Source organism: Macaca fascicularis, chromosome 20 (genome assembly GCF_037993035.2).
Source record: "Macaca fascicularis isolate 582-1 chromosome 20, T2T-MFA8v1.1".
NCBI classification, from domain to species: domain Eukaryota; kingdom Metazoa; phylum Chordata; class Mammalia; order Primates; family Cercopithecidae; genus Macaca; species Macaca fascicularis.
This window is the reverse complement of record NC_088394.1, coordinates 82316003-82333472: the sequence shown is the minus strand read 5'-3', so window position 1 is coordinate 82333472 and position 17470 is coordinate 82316003. Positions and strand designations below refer to the sequence as shown.

At 49.1% G+C, this 17470-nt stretch overlaps 1 pseudogene; it reads left to right on the top strand.

The window, feature by feature from the left end:
• Positions 1-16112: 16112 nt before the first annotated feature.
• On the top strand, positions 16113-17159 carry LOC102116501 (chloride intracellular channel protein 1-like; annotated as a pseudogene).
• The last annotated feature ends 311 nt before the right edge of the window (positions 17160-17470 follow it).

Below are 17470 nucleotides of genomic sequence, written 5' to 3'. Positions count from 1 at the left end.
ATCTCCATCTCTGTCTACATCATCCACCTATGCCTATACCTATATCCATCTCTATCTATCCCTATCTGTATCTGTCTGTATCTATATCCATCCATGCCTGTATCTCTATCTCTGTCTACATCATCCATCTATGCCTTACCTATCTCCATCTCTATCTATCCATATCTTTATCTGTCTATATTTATATCCATCCGTACCTGTATCTCTATCTCTGTCTACATCATCCATCTCTGTCTGTACCTATATCCATATCTATCTATCCATGTCTGTATCTATGTCTATATCTTATCCATTGATAGCTGTGTCTGTATCCATATCCATCTTAGCATCTATATCTATCTATTTCTATTTATATAAATATCCATCTAAGTTTGAATTCCCTTCAGAGCAGATCCCACAGGGACTTGGTGCAGGGAGTTATTTGCGATGTGATCCTGAGAGATGCAGTGGGGAAAGTGAGGCAGGACAGGGGACAAGCTGAGGCAGGAGCATTGACAAGAGGATGAACACAGTGGGCCACAGGAACTTAGTCCCACTGGAAAGCTCTGGGGGGACCCTGGGAAACATGCCCCAGCCTTGCCTCACTACAGGTTTTCTGTCAGTTTAGGGTCCCCCAGAAACTGGCCCTGAGATGCAGAGAGAATATTTAGGAGGTGGTCCGGATACAAGGCTCATGGGCACAGCAGGACAGCGCTGATTACAGAAGCAATGCATGTTGGAGATTGGTGTGCAAAAGAGAAGGGACAGCAGCCCATAAAGGGTTTGTATGGAGCAGGTTATGTCTATGGGTGGCTGTGGCTTAATCCTGCTGGGAAATTCTGGGAGCCTCCCAGAACAGAATTATCCCACCTGGTGGGGAAGGGAGTTGGAGTATTTATACCCCAGCTCCCATGAATCAATGTTTGAGGTCGTCTTCTGGGAGTGGATGTTAGTTCCTTGCTATTTCTGGTCTGGCTCACAGGTGGGAATGGGGTATCCGGAGGCAGAGAGAGCCCACAGGCCATGACATGCAGGAGCTAGAATTGGAGATTGGTTCCCCATTCACAGAAGAGGTAAGGCTGAGAGGAATTGGGACAGGGAGTGCTGACAGTGACTACTTCAGATTTCTACTCACTGACTCCTCACTACAGGGATGAGAGCTGCCCTCAGGGGCATCCAGTCCCTGCCTCTGTTGGACTGTCCTGTGTGTGGGTTGATCAGATTCCCCTGGTCAGGAGACACCCTTAGGTGAGGAGCAGAGAGATTTGGGGCTGGAGCTGGGTGGGGATTGAGAATCTGGGCTGCAAGTACAGTCAGAGGTGTGAGCCATCGATACAACCTCCATCTGTGTCTAGTTCTGTATCATCATCTAGATCAATCCAGGCCCAGAAAAAAAGAGCAGAGGTCGAACCCCATAGGGCTTGTTTGTAGATGCTGGGTCCCAGGCAGTTTTGATTTTCCTCTTTGGGCTCTTAGGAATTTTCTGAATTTTCTCCAATCAACATGCATCGCTTCTGTAATCAGTGCTGTCCTGCTGGGCCCACGAGCCCAGCTCTATTTTTTGGAGCCTTTGCTTCTGTAATCAGCGCTGTCCTGCTGTGCCCACAAGCCCAGCTCTATTTTCTGGAGCCTTTGAGAAGAATCTCTAGATCATCTTGTCTTGTCTGTGCCCAGCTGGTGGCCGAAGCCTGCCCTTCAGCATCTTGGGTCTTGTTTCTCTCATCTTAATTTATTTACCTATTTTTTTGAGATGGAGTCTCGCTCTGTCACCCAGGCTGGAGTGCAGTGGCGCAATCTCTGCTCACTGCAACCTCTGCCCCTCCAGGTTTAAGCAATTCTCTGCCTCAGCCTCTAGAGTAGCTGGGATTACAGGCGCCTGCCACCACGCCCGGCTAATTTTTTTTTTTGTATTTTTAGTAGAGACGGGGTTTCACCATCTTGGCCAGGCTGGTCTTGAACTCCTGACCTCGTGATCCACCCGCCTCGGCCTCCCAAAGTGCTGGGATTACAGGCGTGAGCCACTGTGCCCGGCCGCTTTCTCTCATCTTTAAGATGAGGTTGTCGATTATAAAGATTCATTATACATTTTAAATTTATTTTCATGCACATAGTTCTCAATAAGTCCCCAAATTAAAGTTTGAAGGCACTAAAGATTTTAGAACAACAAAAATATTAATGTCAGAAAGTGCAAAATGCCTTCCAAACATCCTAGGCAAACACGAAGTCGTTCTCCACTCGTCCTCCGAGACCAGCCCACCGGTTCTCCTCCCAGAAGAAGGGTATTTATAGAGCATTTTCAAGCAATTTTCACTAAATCTTGTTTTTCCCTCCCCAACCCACCAAGTACCTGAGGTGTAGAAGTGAATTTATAACAGGAAGCCTTTGATTCTGGAGCCTTTATGTTTTTGAACGCCTCCAAAGCAGAGCTGTAAAGCAGCTGGCTTGCCTTAAAGGAATGTCCCATTCTCCACGCGGGGGTTGGCACCCTGTCTTCCTTAGCAGAGGAGGGGGAGGTCTGTGTGCTCAAAGCGAGGAAGCGCCTGCCCCGTGGAGGAAGCGGGTGTCTGGATGTGAAGGGTGTGAAGGCTCCGCACCGCCCAGCATCCGTCCCTCCTCCTTAGCCACAGCCTGATCCTGAACTCTGACCACGGGGTGAAACAAGCACAGAGGGGCCTCACGGTCTGGGGGCCTCTATCCTCAGCCAGCAACCGCAGTCGGACAGCCCAGACGTGGAGTTACCTCGAGCATGATATCCCTGTTAGATCTGGGGTTAGTATGCCTCCATATCTCTGTTTTTCCATCAGTTTGATAACTGCTTTTATTGTGGTGAAGGTGAAGAAACGTGATCGCTATTAAATGCAAGTATTGATGGGTAGAGGCACTTGGATTTCAAAAAGGTTAAAAGGTGATCAATATGCATCTTAGAACCAAGGAAATTAGATAAACGGAGACTGAGTCCTCAAAGAATTATAGATCTGCCCAGAGGAGTTGCCCAGCGAGTCCAAGCTCAACCCCCTCCACCCCCACTTAGTGAGATGGCTCATACATCTTCCAATGGACTTCCCAGCACCTAGTTGACTCCCCCAAACAGGGTGTCTGCTGTGACCCCCATAGGTGGCCTCAGGGAATCATCCCCCAATAAGCTGGGACCATGCACTCTCATTGAATCCTCCTGCAATGTCATGCGGCCAGTGTTCTCATTCCTGTTTTATGCTAGAGGAGCCTGAGCCTCAGGGATGTGAAGCTTCAGGTCCTAACTAGAAAGTGTGCACTGCCCCTAAAGTGTATGCACTTTATAGCCACGTCCGCATCTCGAAATCCTAGTGCTGCACAATGTTCATACTTTTCATCTCGTTTGTTCCCACCCTGGGTGATGAAGGGGTTTAGCCCAACTCTATGATGGCAGAGTTGAGTAGCTGTGACAGAGACAGTATGGTGATTCGCTAAAGCCAGAATATTTTGCAGAAGAGGAAACAGCTTCAGAGAGGTTAAATGGCACGTTCAGAGTAAGTGGCAGAAGCAGAGACTCAAGTTCTCACCAGAACAAACTTCAGTCTAGACCAGGGACTGGCAAAATACAGGCCCAATCCAGCCTACCACCTGTTTCTGTAAATAAAGTTTTATTGGAACATAGCCATGCGCATTTATTTACATCTTGTCTCTGGCTGCTTTTCTGCTACAATGGAAGAGTTGAGTAATTGTGTCAGTGACTGTGTGTCCCCCAAAGACTAAACTATTTACGTTGGGACCTTTTGCAGAAAAAGTTTATGGATCCATGATCTAGACACAGAGTCCATTTCAGTATAATGAGTCCTGTGGAATTACATGAAGAAACCGGGGACCCTAGCCACAGAAGCTTATACAACTTATTAGTCTGGTTCATTGTATAAAGTAGAAACTATTGTAGTTATTAAAGGTTGTAATGTAGTGGACTGGGAGTTTAAGAAACCTAAGATACTGTGGCGGGGACGCTGTTGCCCAGTGGAATTCCAGCCTCTTGTAGAATGTGCACCCCTTCTCCCGCCTCCTGAGCACAGCACGGATGGCTCCCTCTGCTGAGACCACCCCCCCACGTCCCACCCTGTCCAGCCAGCTGCTGCTTACCCACCTTTCAGATCCCTGCCTCTCCTCCTCTGGGAAGCCTTCCTGGGTTCCTCACTGGTCTAGGGGCCCAGTCTTTGTTTCCTGAGAGCCATCCTTACCTGGACATTTGCAGCCATCGCACTGCAATGCAATGTGTCTGCTTACTGCTCTGTCTCATTGTGGCCAACTAGACGGAGCCATCTTCCAAAGATGTCTACAACAATATTTCACATCCCACATGTGACTCTGACAGTCTTCACATTAATGGGTGTGGTTGATGTCCCTATTCCTGAAATTCAGCAAGTGTTTGTGACTGTTTGGACCACCAGAGGATGGCAGAAATGATGCTATGTGACCTCCCAAGCTAGGCCAAAAGAAAACAAAGCAGCTTCCCCGTGACTCCCTGTGAGACTCTCTCTCGAAGCTCTCGGCTGGCAGTGAGCAGCCTCAATGCTTGGAGACCACCATGCTGCAAGGAGGCCCAAACAGCCCACACAGTGAGACCACGTGGAAAGGGTTTGGGGCTACATGAAGAGAGGAGCCCAGCACACCTCCAGATGCTGCAGCTGTACCCTTGTCCTTGTCCGCCTCTTGTTTCCAGCCACCGTTGTCTGCAACCGTGAGAGGTTGTGAGCCAGAACCACCCAGCTGAGCCCTTCCTGAGATCCTGACCACAGAACCCATGGGAGATGCCACAGGTTGAATTTTGTGTCCTCCCAAAAAAGATATGTTGGAGCCCTAACTCCTAGGACTGTAGAAGGTGACGGTGTTCAGTAATAAGGTTTTTACAGAGACAATCAGGTTGAAATTAGGTCATTAGGGTGGGCCCTAATCCAATATGATTGGTGTCCTTATAAGAAGAGGAAAATTGGGCACAGAGGCACCAGAAGACACAAGGAGAATGCCATGTAAAGATGTAGGCTGAGATTGGGGGTAGGGGTGCATCTCTAAACCATGGAACGTCAAGGATTGCCCCCATCCACCAAAGCTGGAGAGAGGCCTGGAGTGGAGCCTCCCTTGCAGCCCTGGAAGGAAACAGCCCTGCAGTCTGGAGGACTTCTGGCCTCCAGAAGGTGAAAGAATAAATTTCTGTTGTTTAAGCCACTCATCGTGCAGTACTTTGTTCCCATAATTCTAGCAAACTGGTACAGGAGATCATAAAATGACTGTTGTTTTAAGCACTCCGTTTTGGGGTGATTTGTTACACAGCACAAGTTGACCGAAATACTCCCTCACAAAGCCTCACCTCATTGAAGGTACATGGCACACACTTAGTAGGTATTTGCTGTTTGAGCACATGGGCCAAGGAACGGATGATGGGCTGCCATTGGCTTCGGATAATTGCCCTGACAGCTCCATTGTTTGAGACTCATCTTCAGAGAGTAGAGTTCTGGCCAGCAGCAAGCCAGAGCTACAAACTCAGAAACGATGTGAGTTTCCATCGTCCGCCTGGGAACTGGAGTGAAAACCAATGTGCTGATGCATTTCCTGAGTGAGCCGGTGCCTGGAAAACAGGAAAGCCAGGACCTATGCATTTTTATGGGCACCCAACACGGGGTTTTGGAGGATGGAGGCCTGAAAACCAAACAATGCATGTGAGTTGTTAAAAGAGAAGAGGGAAGCCATGTGCTTTTACATTCAAGTAAGACATACAATTGATTGGAGGCCAAAGGCAACTCACGCTGATGAAAAGCTAAAAGACAGCTCAACCTTGAGTTCCGGAACGCCTCCTACTCTGGGCAGAGCCGTGGCAAAGAGCAAGGATTGCAGGGTTGTAGACTTTCAGGAGACTTGAGGGGTCCTGACAGCAACCCCAACCACCACCTCCAGGCAAGTAGATACTCACCATCCAAAACTAAGGGTTTTGTTTTGTTTTGTTTTGTTTTGTTCACATTTAACTTTTTCCCCAAAAGTATAGTAAAGTGTTAAGTTTGACAGTTGCTAATGCACTTTTATTGGAAAGGCCTTAAGTCAGATAGCACATATTTGGGTAATGGAATTAGCTATCACTTACAGGAACCTGGTGTGTCCTGGATGGAAGTTATCAATGAGAGAGAGGGGCTGAGAGAGGAGATGGAAGCCAGACGAGACAGTCCTGTCCCAAGAGCACGCAGCTGGGAGGTGCTGGGTGGGGTTTGAGCTCAGGCACACTGGACCTTGGAACTGCGCTCTCACTCCTGAGCTGTGCATGTAGATGCTGCAGGTCAACCTGGCATCGAAGGCTTAGTAGGAGCACAAGGAATAAACGCTGAGATTGCTGGGCTCTGCAAGCCATGGGGCACCTGGGGCTGGAGGGGCCCTTTCTTCCAACCATCCTCTACCTGTCCACTTGGCTGTGCTAGTTTTATTTAATTTATTCAGTATTTTAAATCACAGAAACAACCTTACCTTCCTCTCCTAGGCCTCTAAATTTGGAAATGATACTTGCCTCATAACCATGCTACCTCTGTTGGCCAGCCTTTCCTATAGAATTGTCTGTGTTTCCCTATATTCTTTGCACATGCTCTTGGGATTCTTTTTTATTGTTTTAATGCAATATGCTTCTTCACTTAGTAAAGTATAAGCATGGGCTGGGTATGGTGGCTCATGCCTGTAATCCTGGCCCTTTGGGAGGCTAAGGTGGGAGGATTGTTTGAGCCCAGGAGTTTGAGGCCAGCCTGGGCAACATAGTGAGACCCCATCTCTACAAAAATTTAAAAGATTAGCTGGGCATAGTGGCACACACCTGTATTCCCATCGATTTGGGAGGCTGAGATGGGAGGATCTTTTGAGGCTGCAGTGGGCCATGATTGCACCATTGCATTCTAGTCTGGGTGACAGAGTGAAACCCTGTCTCAATATATACGTGTGTGTGTGTGTGTGTGTGTGTGTGTATGTATATATGTGTATACACACACACACATATATATATGCATGGCTTGGTTCTCTCATTTTCTATTTTAAAGGCCATGTAATAACTCACCACATTGGTGTTGATGATGTAACACCCTAGCTGCTGGCTTCTGGGCGTCTCTCTTTTCTCTAACCTAAAACCATTGGCGGGAACATTTTCACGCATAGAACTTTTAAATTCTTGTTTGCTCATTTCCTTTGACTATATTTCTAAAAGCGAGATTTTACTAAATCAAGGTATAAAACTTTTTTCTTGTCATTCTTAATATACATCTTTAAATCATTTCCCAAAGGACTGTAAGAATTTGCACCCCTGCTGGTGATGTCACAGGCTCCCAGATTCCCTACGGCAGCTGCCAGTTCTGGAGGTCACTGCTGTCTTCAGCACTGGCTGATTTAACAGACGTAAAGGGCTCACGGATTTGCAGAGTCAGACTCGTATCTGTCCAGGGAAAATATGTTTTTCTTTTGCCTCTGTAAGGAGCTCAAGTAAGACGATATTCACATCTTCTAATTTAAATCATACTAATTTATTAAAATAATTATTTTTGCTTTTTTTTTTCTCTGCATCAGAAATACTCAATAGAACATGGAAGTCTGAAAAAAAAACCTTGCCTTCTGCAAAGGATGTGAGCTGGCTGGCGGCCAACAGTCGGACGTCGCCCCTCGTAAATACCTCCCCTTCCCGTTAGGAGCCACGGTTCTGCTACGGAGAGGGTGGTACCCCCGCATCTGCAAGGACCGGGGACCCTGAGGCTGGCTCCCCAGCCCGCCAGCCAGGCCCCCGGCCATCGGAAGCTCTTTGAGTCGAATGATGGTATCTTATCTCCTCAGCACCGTGGCCTCAGCACCAAATGCCCCGTCCAGGCCACCTCCAAAGAATCTTTCTATGTTCACTCACTTGTAAAGCCACGGGCAGAATGAGCTCTGGCCAATCCTGCACGAGGCCAGGTGTCAGATCTGTCTACTCTCTCCTTTCCGTGCCCACTCTCTCAGCCTCCCACTCCAGCCCTGAGCCCCCTGCCTGCTGCCTCAGTTCCCCCACGTGGCCCACTGTTTTCAGGTGAGGAGCAGAGGGCAAGGCAGGGTTCCAGGCTGCCCTGTCCGGGAAGACAAATCCCTCCTCGTGTTGCGGCCAGTCCACATGTGCAGGGTTTTTACACCAGCTCCTCAGTGTCGTGAAGCCAAGCTGACGTCCACTGAACGCCTACTGTGTACATCACCCCAAGTTTCACAGCCTCCTGCCTTCCCCTCCAGTGCTACGCGGAAGGCGAGGAGGCGGCGCTGGCTTCCAGGAGATTTATGCGGCAGGGAAGTGCAGGCTTGCGGCAAGCTTGAGTCTCTGGAGCAGAAGGGTCAGAAACGAGATGGAAACGCTCCCTGAAAGGGTGTGTGCCTGTGTGCGTGTGGGCGTGGGGGTAGGAGTGAGCGTGTGTGGTCGCTGTGAGTGCAGGTGTGTGTGTGTGTAGGTGTGAGTATATGTGAATGTGTGTGCCACTGAATACATGTGTGAGTGTGACTCTGAGTGTGCCAGTGTGTGTGTGATTGTGTGTGAATGCGAGCCAGTGTGTGAACATATGCACGAGGAAGTGTGAGTGCACGTATGTGTGAGACTGAGTGTGTGAATATGTGTGAGTGTGAGTGTGAGAGTGAGCATGAGCGTGCAAGAGTGTATGTGAGTGTGCCCGTGAGTGTGTGTATATCTGAGTGTGAGAGAGGGAGAGTGTGCATACAAATATGTACATGCTTGTGGGCATGAGTGTACACGTATGCAAGTGTGCATGTGTGAGTGTGCTCCATGCCACAGCTTACAAGACCGCCCCACAATCTGACCTGTGTACCCCGTCTCCCTGGTTACTCCTCCAACATCAGGCCCCCACTCTCCCTGGCTCCTGTGTCACTAGTCACCCTGGCCTCCACCGTGTCCCCCACTCGCCATGTCCCCCACACTGTGTGCCCAGCAGGACCTCTTGTCCCCTGAGCCCTGCACATCTTCTCCAGGTCAGGGGCTTTGCTGCATCTTCCTGGAACACAGCCTGGCCCTCAGGTGGGCACTCAAGAAACCCAGACTGACAAGTGAATGAGTGACTTGTATAGGTTTTACCTCAAACACAAACAATTAATTATGCCTTGAACCTTAAATTCCACTGTGCATTGACTCAGTCGGGATTTGTTATGAATTAAAGTAACCTCCGGACTAACTTTTCCACCCATGAAAGTGGTTGGAGGACATCTTCGTAGCCTGAGCCAACCTGCTCTGGGCACTGGCTGGGCTCGGCTATGGCTGATCCAGCTCATTTCTGGCACAATGTCGCTGTGTTTAGAACAGGTTCAGCCGTCACTCTGCTGGTTTCGGATCTCCTGGTGGTGTGCTCCCACCATTTGGGACAAAAACATGGGATACTGGTTCCAGGAAGCTTTCATTCAACTGGAAAGACTCATTCTGAGAAGGAATACACTGCCCAGATAAAGGACAGCAGTTTTCAAAGGATCATGAGTTGGCTGGACTGGGATTAGGGTTTCTTGAGGGAACATGGTGGCTTCTAGTTTCTTGAGCTTGGCTAAGCCTCAGGTTTCCAGAGCTCAACTCTGCCATGGCTGGGCTGGTCCTCCCAGCCTCTCAACCCATCTTCCTGCCCAGGCCCGGCGACCTGACTCCTCCTGGAGTGGTGTGCCAGGAGGGAGGCAGCATCTGGGGGTGGGGGACATTGGCCTTGAATCACCCCAGCCCACAAGGTTAGGTCTCAGAGTTCCACATGCAGCCCTCGACGACGGCTGTGAAACCCTGATTCAGGCCTTCAGGAGCTCCTGCAGAGGAAGGAAAACCATACTCAGACAGTCACACTCAAAGTTCCATCCTCAACAGCTCACCATGACATGAAAGGGAGGGTGCGGAGAACACGCCCCGCCTTCCCGGAGGAGCAAGGCTGCTCTGCTCTGAGTGAGCTGACCATCTGGGCTGCTCCAGGGACACAGCCTTGTCCCATCCTCCCTGCCCTGCCAGACCTGCCTTGATGCTGCTGCGTCCAGGATGAAAAGCCCTCAGTGGCCTCCAGGAAGGCCAAGATTGCTCCTGTGTGGAGAGAACTGCGCCTTCCCCTGCCTGCAGGACCTATAACCGGTGCTTTGGTCAAGCATCCATCATGTGCACAGACAGCAGCCTGCTCTGCAAGGCTGGGCGGGCCCTCTGGCGATACGAGGGTCTCAGGGACCACACAGTCAGTCCCGGCTTGCAGCTGCGACCACTGCCTTCAATGCCCAGTGCTCCGAGGCTCTGCTCAGGCCAACGTCCATGAGCATCACCAGGGGCTGAGGCCTGGACTTGCCAATGTGGGGAAACATTGTTGATTGTCACAACTTGGAGGGAGAGAGTTGGGGGTGCTACTGGCATCTGATGGGTAAAGGCCAGGGATGCTGCATAAGTTTCTACCAGGTACAGGACAGGCCCCATGACAAAGAATTATCCCACCAGACAGATCAGTCCTGAGGAGGTGGAGAAAAGCATTGATAGCATTCAGGTGGGTTCAGGGAAACTGAGATCTCACTTTCTTCAACCTCTTTATCCGGTGGCCACATAAACTGAGGCCCAGAGGGGGAGATCTGTTTCCTGATGTCACACAGTGTGCAGGTGGCTGGGCTGGGACCCACCCCCAGACTGCCTAGCTCCCCTTCCTGAGCTCGAGCCGGCCCACAGTGGCCCCGGGATTCTTTGTAAGGAGAATTCCAGGATGCACCCAGGGCCTCCAGGGGCTTTGAATCTGTCATTTGTGGGATTGATCTGGCTTTTGCTGTCTGCTGTGGAAGCTAAGCTCAGGAATGGACCTTCCCTGAGAAATTTCTTAACAATTCATCCCTATACACGCTCCTCTAACAGAAAAGGAAAATCTCTGTGATTGCAGAAAATAGGCTGATTTGGGAGAAGAGGGCTCCCAATGGTTTTGGAGAGAACACTCAAAGCCCGGCCTTCTGCTGCACAGTGGGTGAGGACATACGCTTTTCTTGTCTTCAAGTAAAAAGTAGAACAGCCTTAAGGAGAATTTGGAAAAAATGCACCCAAATCTTAGCTCAGATGCTTTCGTTATTTTCTGTGACAGAGAATGCATCCCTGTCCATAGAAGGCTCCCACTAACGTGGATACTTACGGGCCCAGTTTTCCCTTTGACTGGTCAGGTGGATTTTTGTTTTAGAGACAGGGTCTGGCTCCATCACCCAGGCTGGAGTGGAGTGTTGTCATCATGGCTCACTGCAGCCTCGACCCCTGGACTCTGGTAATCCTACGGCCTCAGCCTCCCAAGTAGCTGGGACAACAGGTGTGCACCACCGCAGCTGGATGATGTTTGATTTATGTATTTTTTGTAGAAATAGGGTCTTGCTATGATTCCCAGGCTGGCCTGCAACTCCTGAGCTCAAGAGATCTTCCTGCCTCAGCCTCCCACAGTGTTGAGTTTACAGGTATAAGCCACGACACCTGACCCTTAGGTGGTTTATAAGAACAACTCTGAGCATGGTCTTTTGGATCCTAAGGTGTAAGACTCCAGGATGGTCTTCTAGGTGGGGCATAATGACTTATTCACGATCCCCGCACTGGCCACACAGGAGGGGCACAGGCATACTGTTGCATGGCAGTGCACGGCAGGGCCGGGCCATTTCCCAGGTAGCTCCCCTAGGTCAGGCGATGCTGCCACCCTAGGGCCAGGTGCCTTCTCCTCCCAGCAAGGCAGTAAGTGGGGGGCTGCACTGGTCCCAGCCCCCCCGCAGTAGGTGGTCTTCCTAGGCGTCTCCAGTCCTGTCCACCATATCTTCTGCAGCAATATCACTCTCAGCCCTTCTCTCTGCTCACCTGGGGGAGGAGGACCTTTCCCACTGCACTTGTTGTCAGTGCCGCTGCTTTGTCAAGGAACCCTGGAGAATGCTGCCTCGAGATCACAGCCAGGGCAGCGGGCAGGTGGTGTTGGCTGGGGAATCAGTTGACGTGGGGGAAAGTTCATTTCATCATGACTGGCACAAACTTAAAGCTACATTTTTGACCAAGGGACAAATGCCAGGCTATAATCTACACATTAGGATGCTCACGGCACTATAAGTAAGACTAGGCATGTGCTGTAGTTTGCATGGGTTTCACGGCTCCAGCTTCCAAAGGGCTATAAAGAGGTTTGCAAAGATTTGGGCACTGTAGCAGAACATACTAGAAAGGGCATGCATTTGGAATCACATACACCGGGTTTAAAGCCCAGTTGTCACTCGCTCACAGTGTGACTTTGGGAGGTCACCTCATCTCTCTGAGCTTCCACTTGTCATCCAATTAGAACAAGGATGGTAATAACAGCCACCTCCGGGCTACAGTGGGGATTGCAGAAGCGAGGCAAGGACCTCAGCACGGTGCCCACTGGCAATCTGCGCAAATCTTCCTACAGTGATTTACATCTGGTGAACTTTAAGCCAAGGCAGATGGGGGCAGGGGTGACAAAGGCCCCTGCAGTGAGGTTGCAACAAGAAATGTCCAGTGTGGGGGTCTCAGGCACTGGCCACAGATCGGCTCTGAGTTATCTCATCTCCCAAAGTCAGAGGGAAATAGGATGATACCAAAATTTACCGTGCCCCTAAAATAAAAGCAAAGCCAGTACTCAGAGGATGACAGCTGTTTCTGATATCAAGAAATTTCTCCATGAGGTTTTAAAAAATATGATTTAAAAAACTGGAAACAATAGAAATGTCAGGTAATGGGACGTGTTAGGGAAATTAAAGCAACTTGAATTATCATGAGACTTTTAACCAATTATTATTAAAATTTAAAGGTTTCTATAAAATGTAAAGAAAAATATGTAAAATATACCCTGGGATGTTGGCATCAAACACACTAATGAACTGGAAGGTAAAGATCACATTTTGCATTTTTTCGAATTAATCGTAGCTGTCTGTAGAAGTTTATTCTTTCATGTGCATTTTAGAAAATCAGCGTGTTCTGTTTGGATTTGGCGGCTGCTTCCTGGGATGCGAAGGTTAAACTTGAAGGGAAATGGCAGATCCGTACGGTTCAGTCATCCCACCCACAAACAGGATTGCTTTTCATTGGTTCAGGTTTCTTTCACATCTTAATAACGTTTTCCATTTCTCCATAAAAGTTCTGCACTTTCCTTGTGAGAGTGATTCCCAGATGCTTTGCAAGTACCGTAATGCTGTGTTATTCTGTACCGTGCTTTAATGCGTCTTCCAGTTGCATTGTGCTTGCATTGGGCATGGCTGTTCACCTGCGTATGTTGAGCTCACACAACAGCCTCACTGCACTTTGTCGTGTCTTTGCTCACCCTTTCAAAATATTTCTGTGCCTGCACAGACACTAAAAGATGCAAAAGGTTGTGCAAAATGTTGAGATGCTCACTCACTCTTTCCCCCTGTGTGTTGTCCCTGCCCCTATCCTATGTGCAGCTCCTTTGAATAGGGATCTGGCTCTGCTCCCCTGGGCCCCAGGGATGCTCAGGTTCTGCTGAAGCATCCCTCAACCACTGGCGACCACAGTCACAGAAGAGCTATTCTACCTCTCCCATCCATCAGCTGGGATGACTCTGAGGCATGTTCTACAAACTTCCTAGAGTTTTCCAGCAGGATACAGCTCCAGGTACCCACGGGGCTCAGCCTCTTGATAGTGAACGTTTTATTGACAGCCTTCCCTTCCTTGTCTCACTTCTTCATTCCCCTACAAGTATTTCCTGGGATCATTTTCCAAACACCCTGCTTGCATTCCTTGCCTCAGGGTCTACTTTTTTTGGGGGGAGAGGATGGAGTTTTGTTCTTGTTGCCCAGGCTGGAGTGCAATGGCACAACCTCAGCTCACCACAACCTCCACCTCCTGGGTTCAAATGATTCTCCTGCCTCAGCCTCCCGAGTAGCTGAGATTACAGGCATGTGCCACCACGCCTGGCTAATTTTATATTTTTAGTGGAGACAGGGTTTCTCCATGTTGGTCAGGCTGGTCTCGAACTCCTGATCTCACGTGATCCACCCACCTTGGCCTTCCAAAGTGCTGGGATTACAGACGTGAGCCACAGTGTCCGGCCAGGGTCTACTTTTAAGGGAGCCCAGAGAAGACAACAGCTGAATCATTATCCTTGTGAATGCTCCATTGGCCAACGAGCTTGAGTTGGGGTAGGGGAGGCCATCAGTGTCCTCCTGCTCAATATCATAGTCTCAGTGCTTAGCATAGTGCTTGGCCCACATCTAACACCTTGATAATGATGTAGTCAACAAATAGATAGGTAGATGGGTGGGTAGGTGGAAGGAATGAAGGAAGGAAAGGTGGATGAATGGATGGAGGATGGTAGAAGAAAGGAAGAATGGATGAATAGAAGGATGGATAAATGGACAGATGGATGGATGATGACAGAAAAAAGGATAGATTGGTAAATGAATGGATGAATAAAAGGATGGAAGGATGGATAAATGGATGGATAGGTGAATAGAAGGATGGAATGGTGGATGAATGGATGGATGGATGGTGATAGAAGAAAGGATGGATGGATAAATGGATGGATGACTAAAAGGATGAAAGGATGGATACATGGATGGATGGATTGACAGATAGATGGATGAATGGATAGATGGATGGATGGATAGGTGTATGAGTAAAAGGAAGGATTAATGGAAAGAAGATTGGATGGATGGATGAATGGATGAATAGTTGCTGTTGAGGAGGTGGGAGGAACCTAAGACTCCTCAGATCATGCTCAATTCAGAGGCCTTCTGCAGTTTCTGGTAGAGTGTTTTGTGTTCGTCTCACACTCTCCCATTCCTTACAGTCCACATCCTTCTCTGGAAAACTTTCTCTGGTGCTTCAAAGATAATCGCTTTCACCCCACCCTTCCCAGGAATCACAGAGATCATCCTTCATCTGGAGGACCAGACCTCCATCCTCCTGAGGAACTTGTTTTGGGAATGAGCAAAACAGAAAACCACAAAGCCAAGCTGGGGTGGATATTATGGGCTTTCAGTTTGGCTCAGAGAGAAGGCTGAAGCTATCCCTGCCATCTGGTGACTCAGACCTAAATGCCTAAAGGATACATTGTCCAGGGCATCCGGGCAGGGAGTGGAAGAGGACGTCCACCTGGGCACTGCCGGAGGGGTTCTCCATCCTCTGCATCTGCCCCACACCTGCCAGCTCAGACTCCAAATCCCTGTCCCAGGAAGCTCTGTTGCTTGCACCTTCACTGAAAGCTTAGGCTGAACTAGCAAAGCTCCTCAGGCGAGGCGTCTCGATGGTTTACATTATCTGACTGATATTAGATCTTTTCCTGAAAGCCTGGTTTAATGAGGGGGGAGGGGAGTCAGTGTGTGGCCATGGATTTTTGAGGCAAGGAAATGAGATAAATACTTTGGAGGGACCAAAAAGAAAGAGAGAGAGAGAGAAAGAGAGACTAGGCAGACATGGGATGAACTGGCAAATGTGGGTAGCCTTGGACTGACCACATAGTGAAATAAAGTAACAGCTAATGTTTGAGGGCTTCTCATGTGCTAGCTACATGGGGTAGTGCAAAAAGCTTTGTTAGAAACTATCCAGCAATTGTGTTGGGCAGGTGACATTACTAGCCTCATTTTACAAATGAGGTCCTGGAGACACAGAGAGGCTAAGCCACTTGCTCCAAGTCACATAGCTGATCAGCAGAGGGGCCAGTTCCAACCCTGTCTATTCCCTATGTTGCAACATCATTGCTTCTCTGCCCAGTGTCTATCAGACTCACATCAGGTCATTGGATACGACTGATTTATTTCTTTGATCGTTGCTTCCACTAAATGGATAATTTGCCTCCTTCTCTGGGAGAGACAGCAAAGGACTATGAAGACACTTGTCAGTCCATGATGTCTTAGAAAGGGCTTAGGAGATTGGGGGTCTGGAGAACTGCCCATTGGCACACTAGCAAACTGAGTGATACCTCAACTGGTCATTGGTCTATGAACTTCAGTCTCTTCATCTATAAAGTGGACGTGGACATGTTTCATGATGGCAAGAGTTCTAGTTAGCTTAAAAATTCGAGAGATCCTCTCAATTTGCTAATTATGTGAGCTTCTGAGTACTGTGATCTCTTTGAGCCTCAATCTCAGCACCAGGCCAGCTGCAATGATAATTGTACTTTCTTTGTGAAGATTAAATGGGCCCTGATGCAACCATGGCTGAAGAACAACCTCATGAAGGTTGCTCGTGAAGGTTGGCAGTGATGGAGACAAGATTGGGAACTGCCCCTTCTTCTTCTTTTTATTATTATTATTATTATTGAGACAGTTTCACTTTTGCTGCCCAGGCTGGAGTGCAATGGCATGATCTCGGTTCACTGCAACCTCTGCCTCCCAGGTTCAAGCGATTTTCCTGCCTCAGCCTCCCAAGACGCTGAGATTACAGGTGTGTACCACCACGCCCAGCTAATTTTGTATTTTCAGTAGAGACGGGGCTTCTCCATGTTGGTCAGGCTGGTCTTGAAGTCCCGACCTCAGGTGATCCACCCACCTCGGCCTCCCAAAGTGCTGGGATATAGGCATGAGCCACCTCACTTGGCCAGGAACTGCTCCTTCTTCTAGAGACTGTTCACGGTACTTTGGCTCAAAGGAGTCACTTTCACGTATCACCACCATTGACACCAAGAGGTAGACCATGACAGTGCAGAAGCTGTACCCAGAAGGGCAGCTCCTGTTCCTGCTTTGTGGCATGGAAGCACACGTAGACACCCAAAAGATTGAGGAGTTTCTGGAGGCAGTGCTGTGTCCTTCCAGGTACCCCAAGCTGAGAACTCTAAACCCTGAGTCAAACACAGCTGGGCTGGACGTATTTGCCGACTTTTCTGCCTACATCAAGTTCAAATGCAGGACTCAATGATACTCTGGACAAGGGGCTCCTGAGAGCCCTGAAGGTTTTAGACAGTTACTTGACATCCCCCTTCCCAGAAGAAGTGGATGACACCAGTGCTGAAGATGAGGGCATCTCTCGGAAGAGGTTTCTGGATGGCAGTGAGCTCACCCTGGTTGACTGCAGCCTGTTGCCAAAGCTCCGCATAGTCCAGGTGGACTGTGAGAAGTACCAGGGCTTCCCCATCCCTGAGACCTTCTGGGGATGACATTGGTGCTTGAGTAGTGCCTATGCCTGGGAAGAATTCACCCCTACCTGTCCACATGATGAGGAGATCAAGCTGGCCTGCAAAGAAGTGGCCAGGACCCTCAAATGAGCCCCTCCCAGTACTCCCTCAGCCCCCTCCATTTTCCCCACAAAGGCCCTGAGAGTTTTCACATTGGCCCTGGGAGTTTCCACATTGCTACCCAATGGACACACTTCAAACGGCCAGTGGTCAGGGACTCCTGGAGCACTTGTGCAGGGGGGTCAAGGGGGAAGGGGGAGTAAGGGAAAAGGATGGGGATCCTGGGTGAGATTCTTATTGTGGGGTGGGGCAGGTAGAGCAACATACTTCATTAATAAAATACAGAATTTAAAGAAGATTAGGGCAGGTGTAGTGGTTCACGCCTGTAATCCCAACATTTT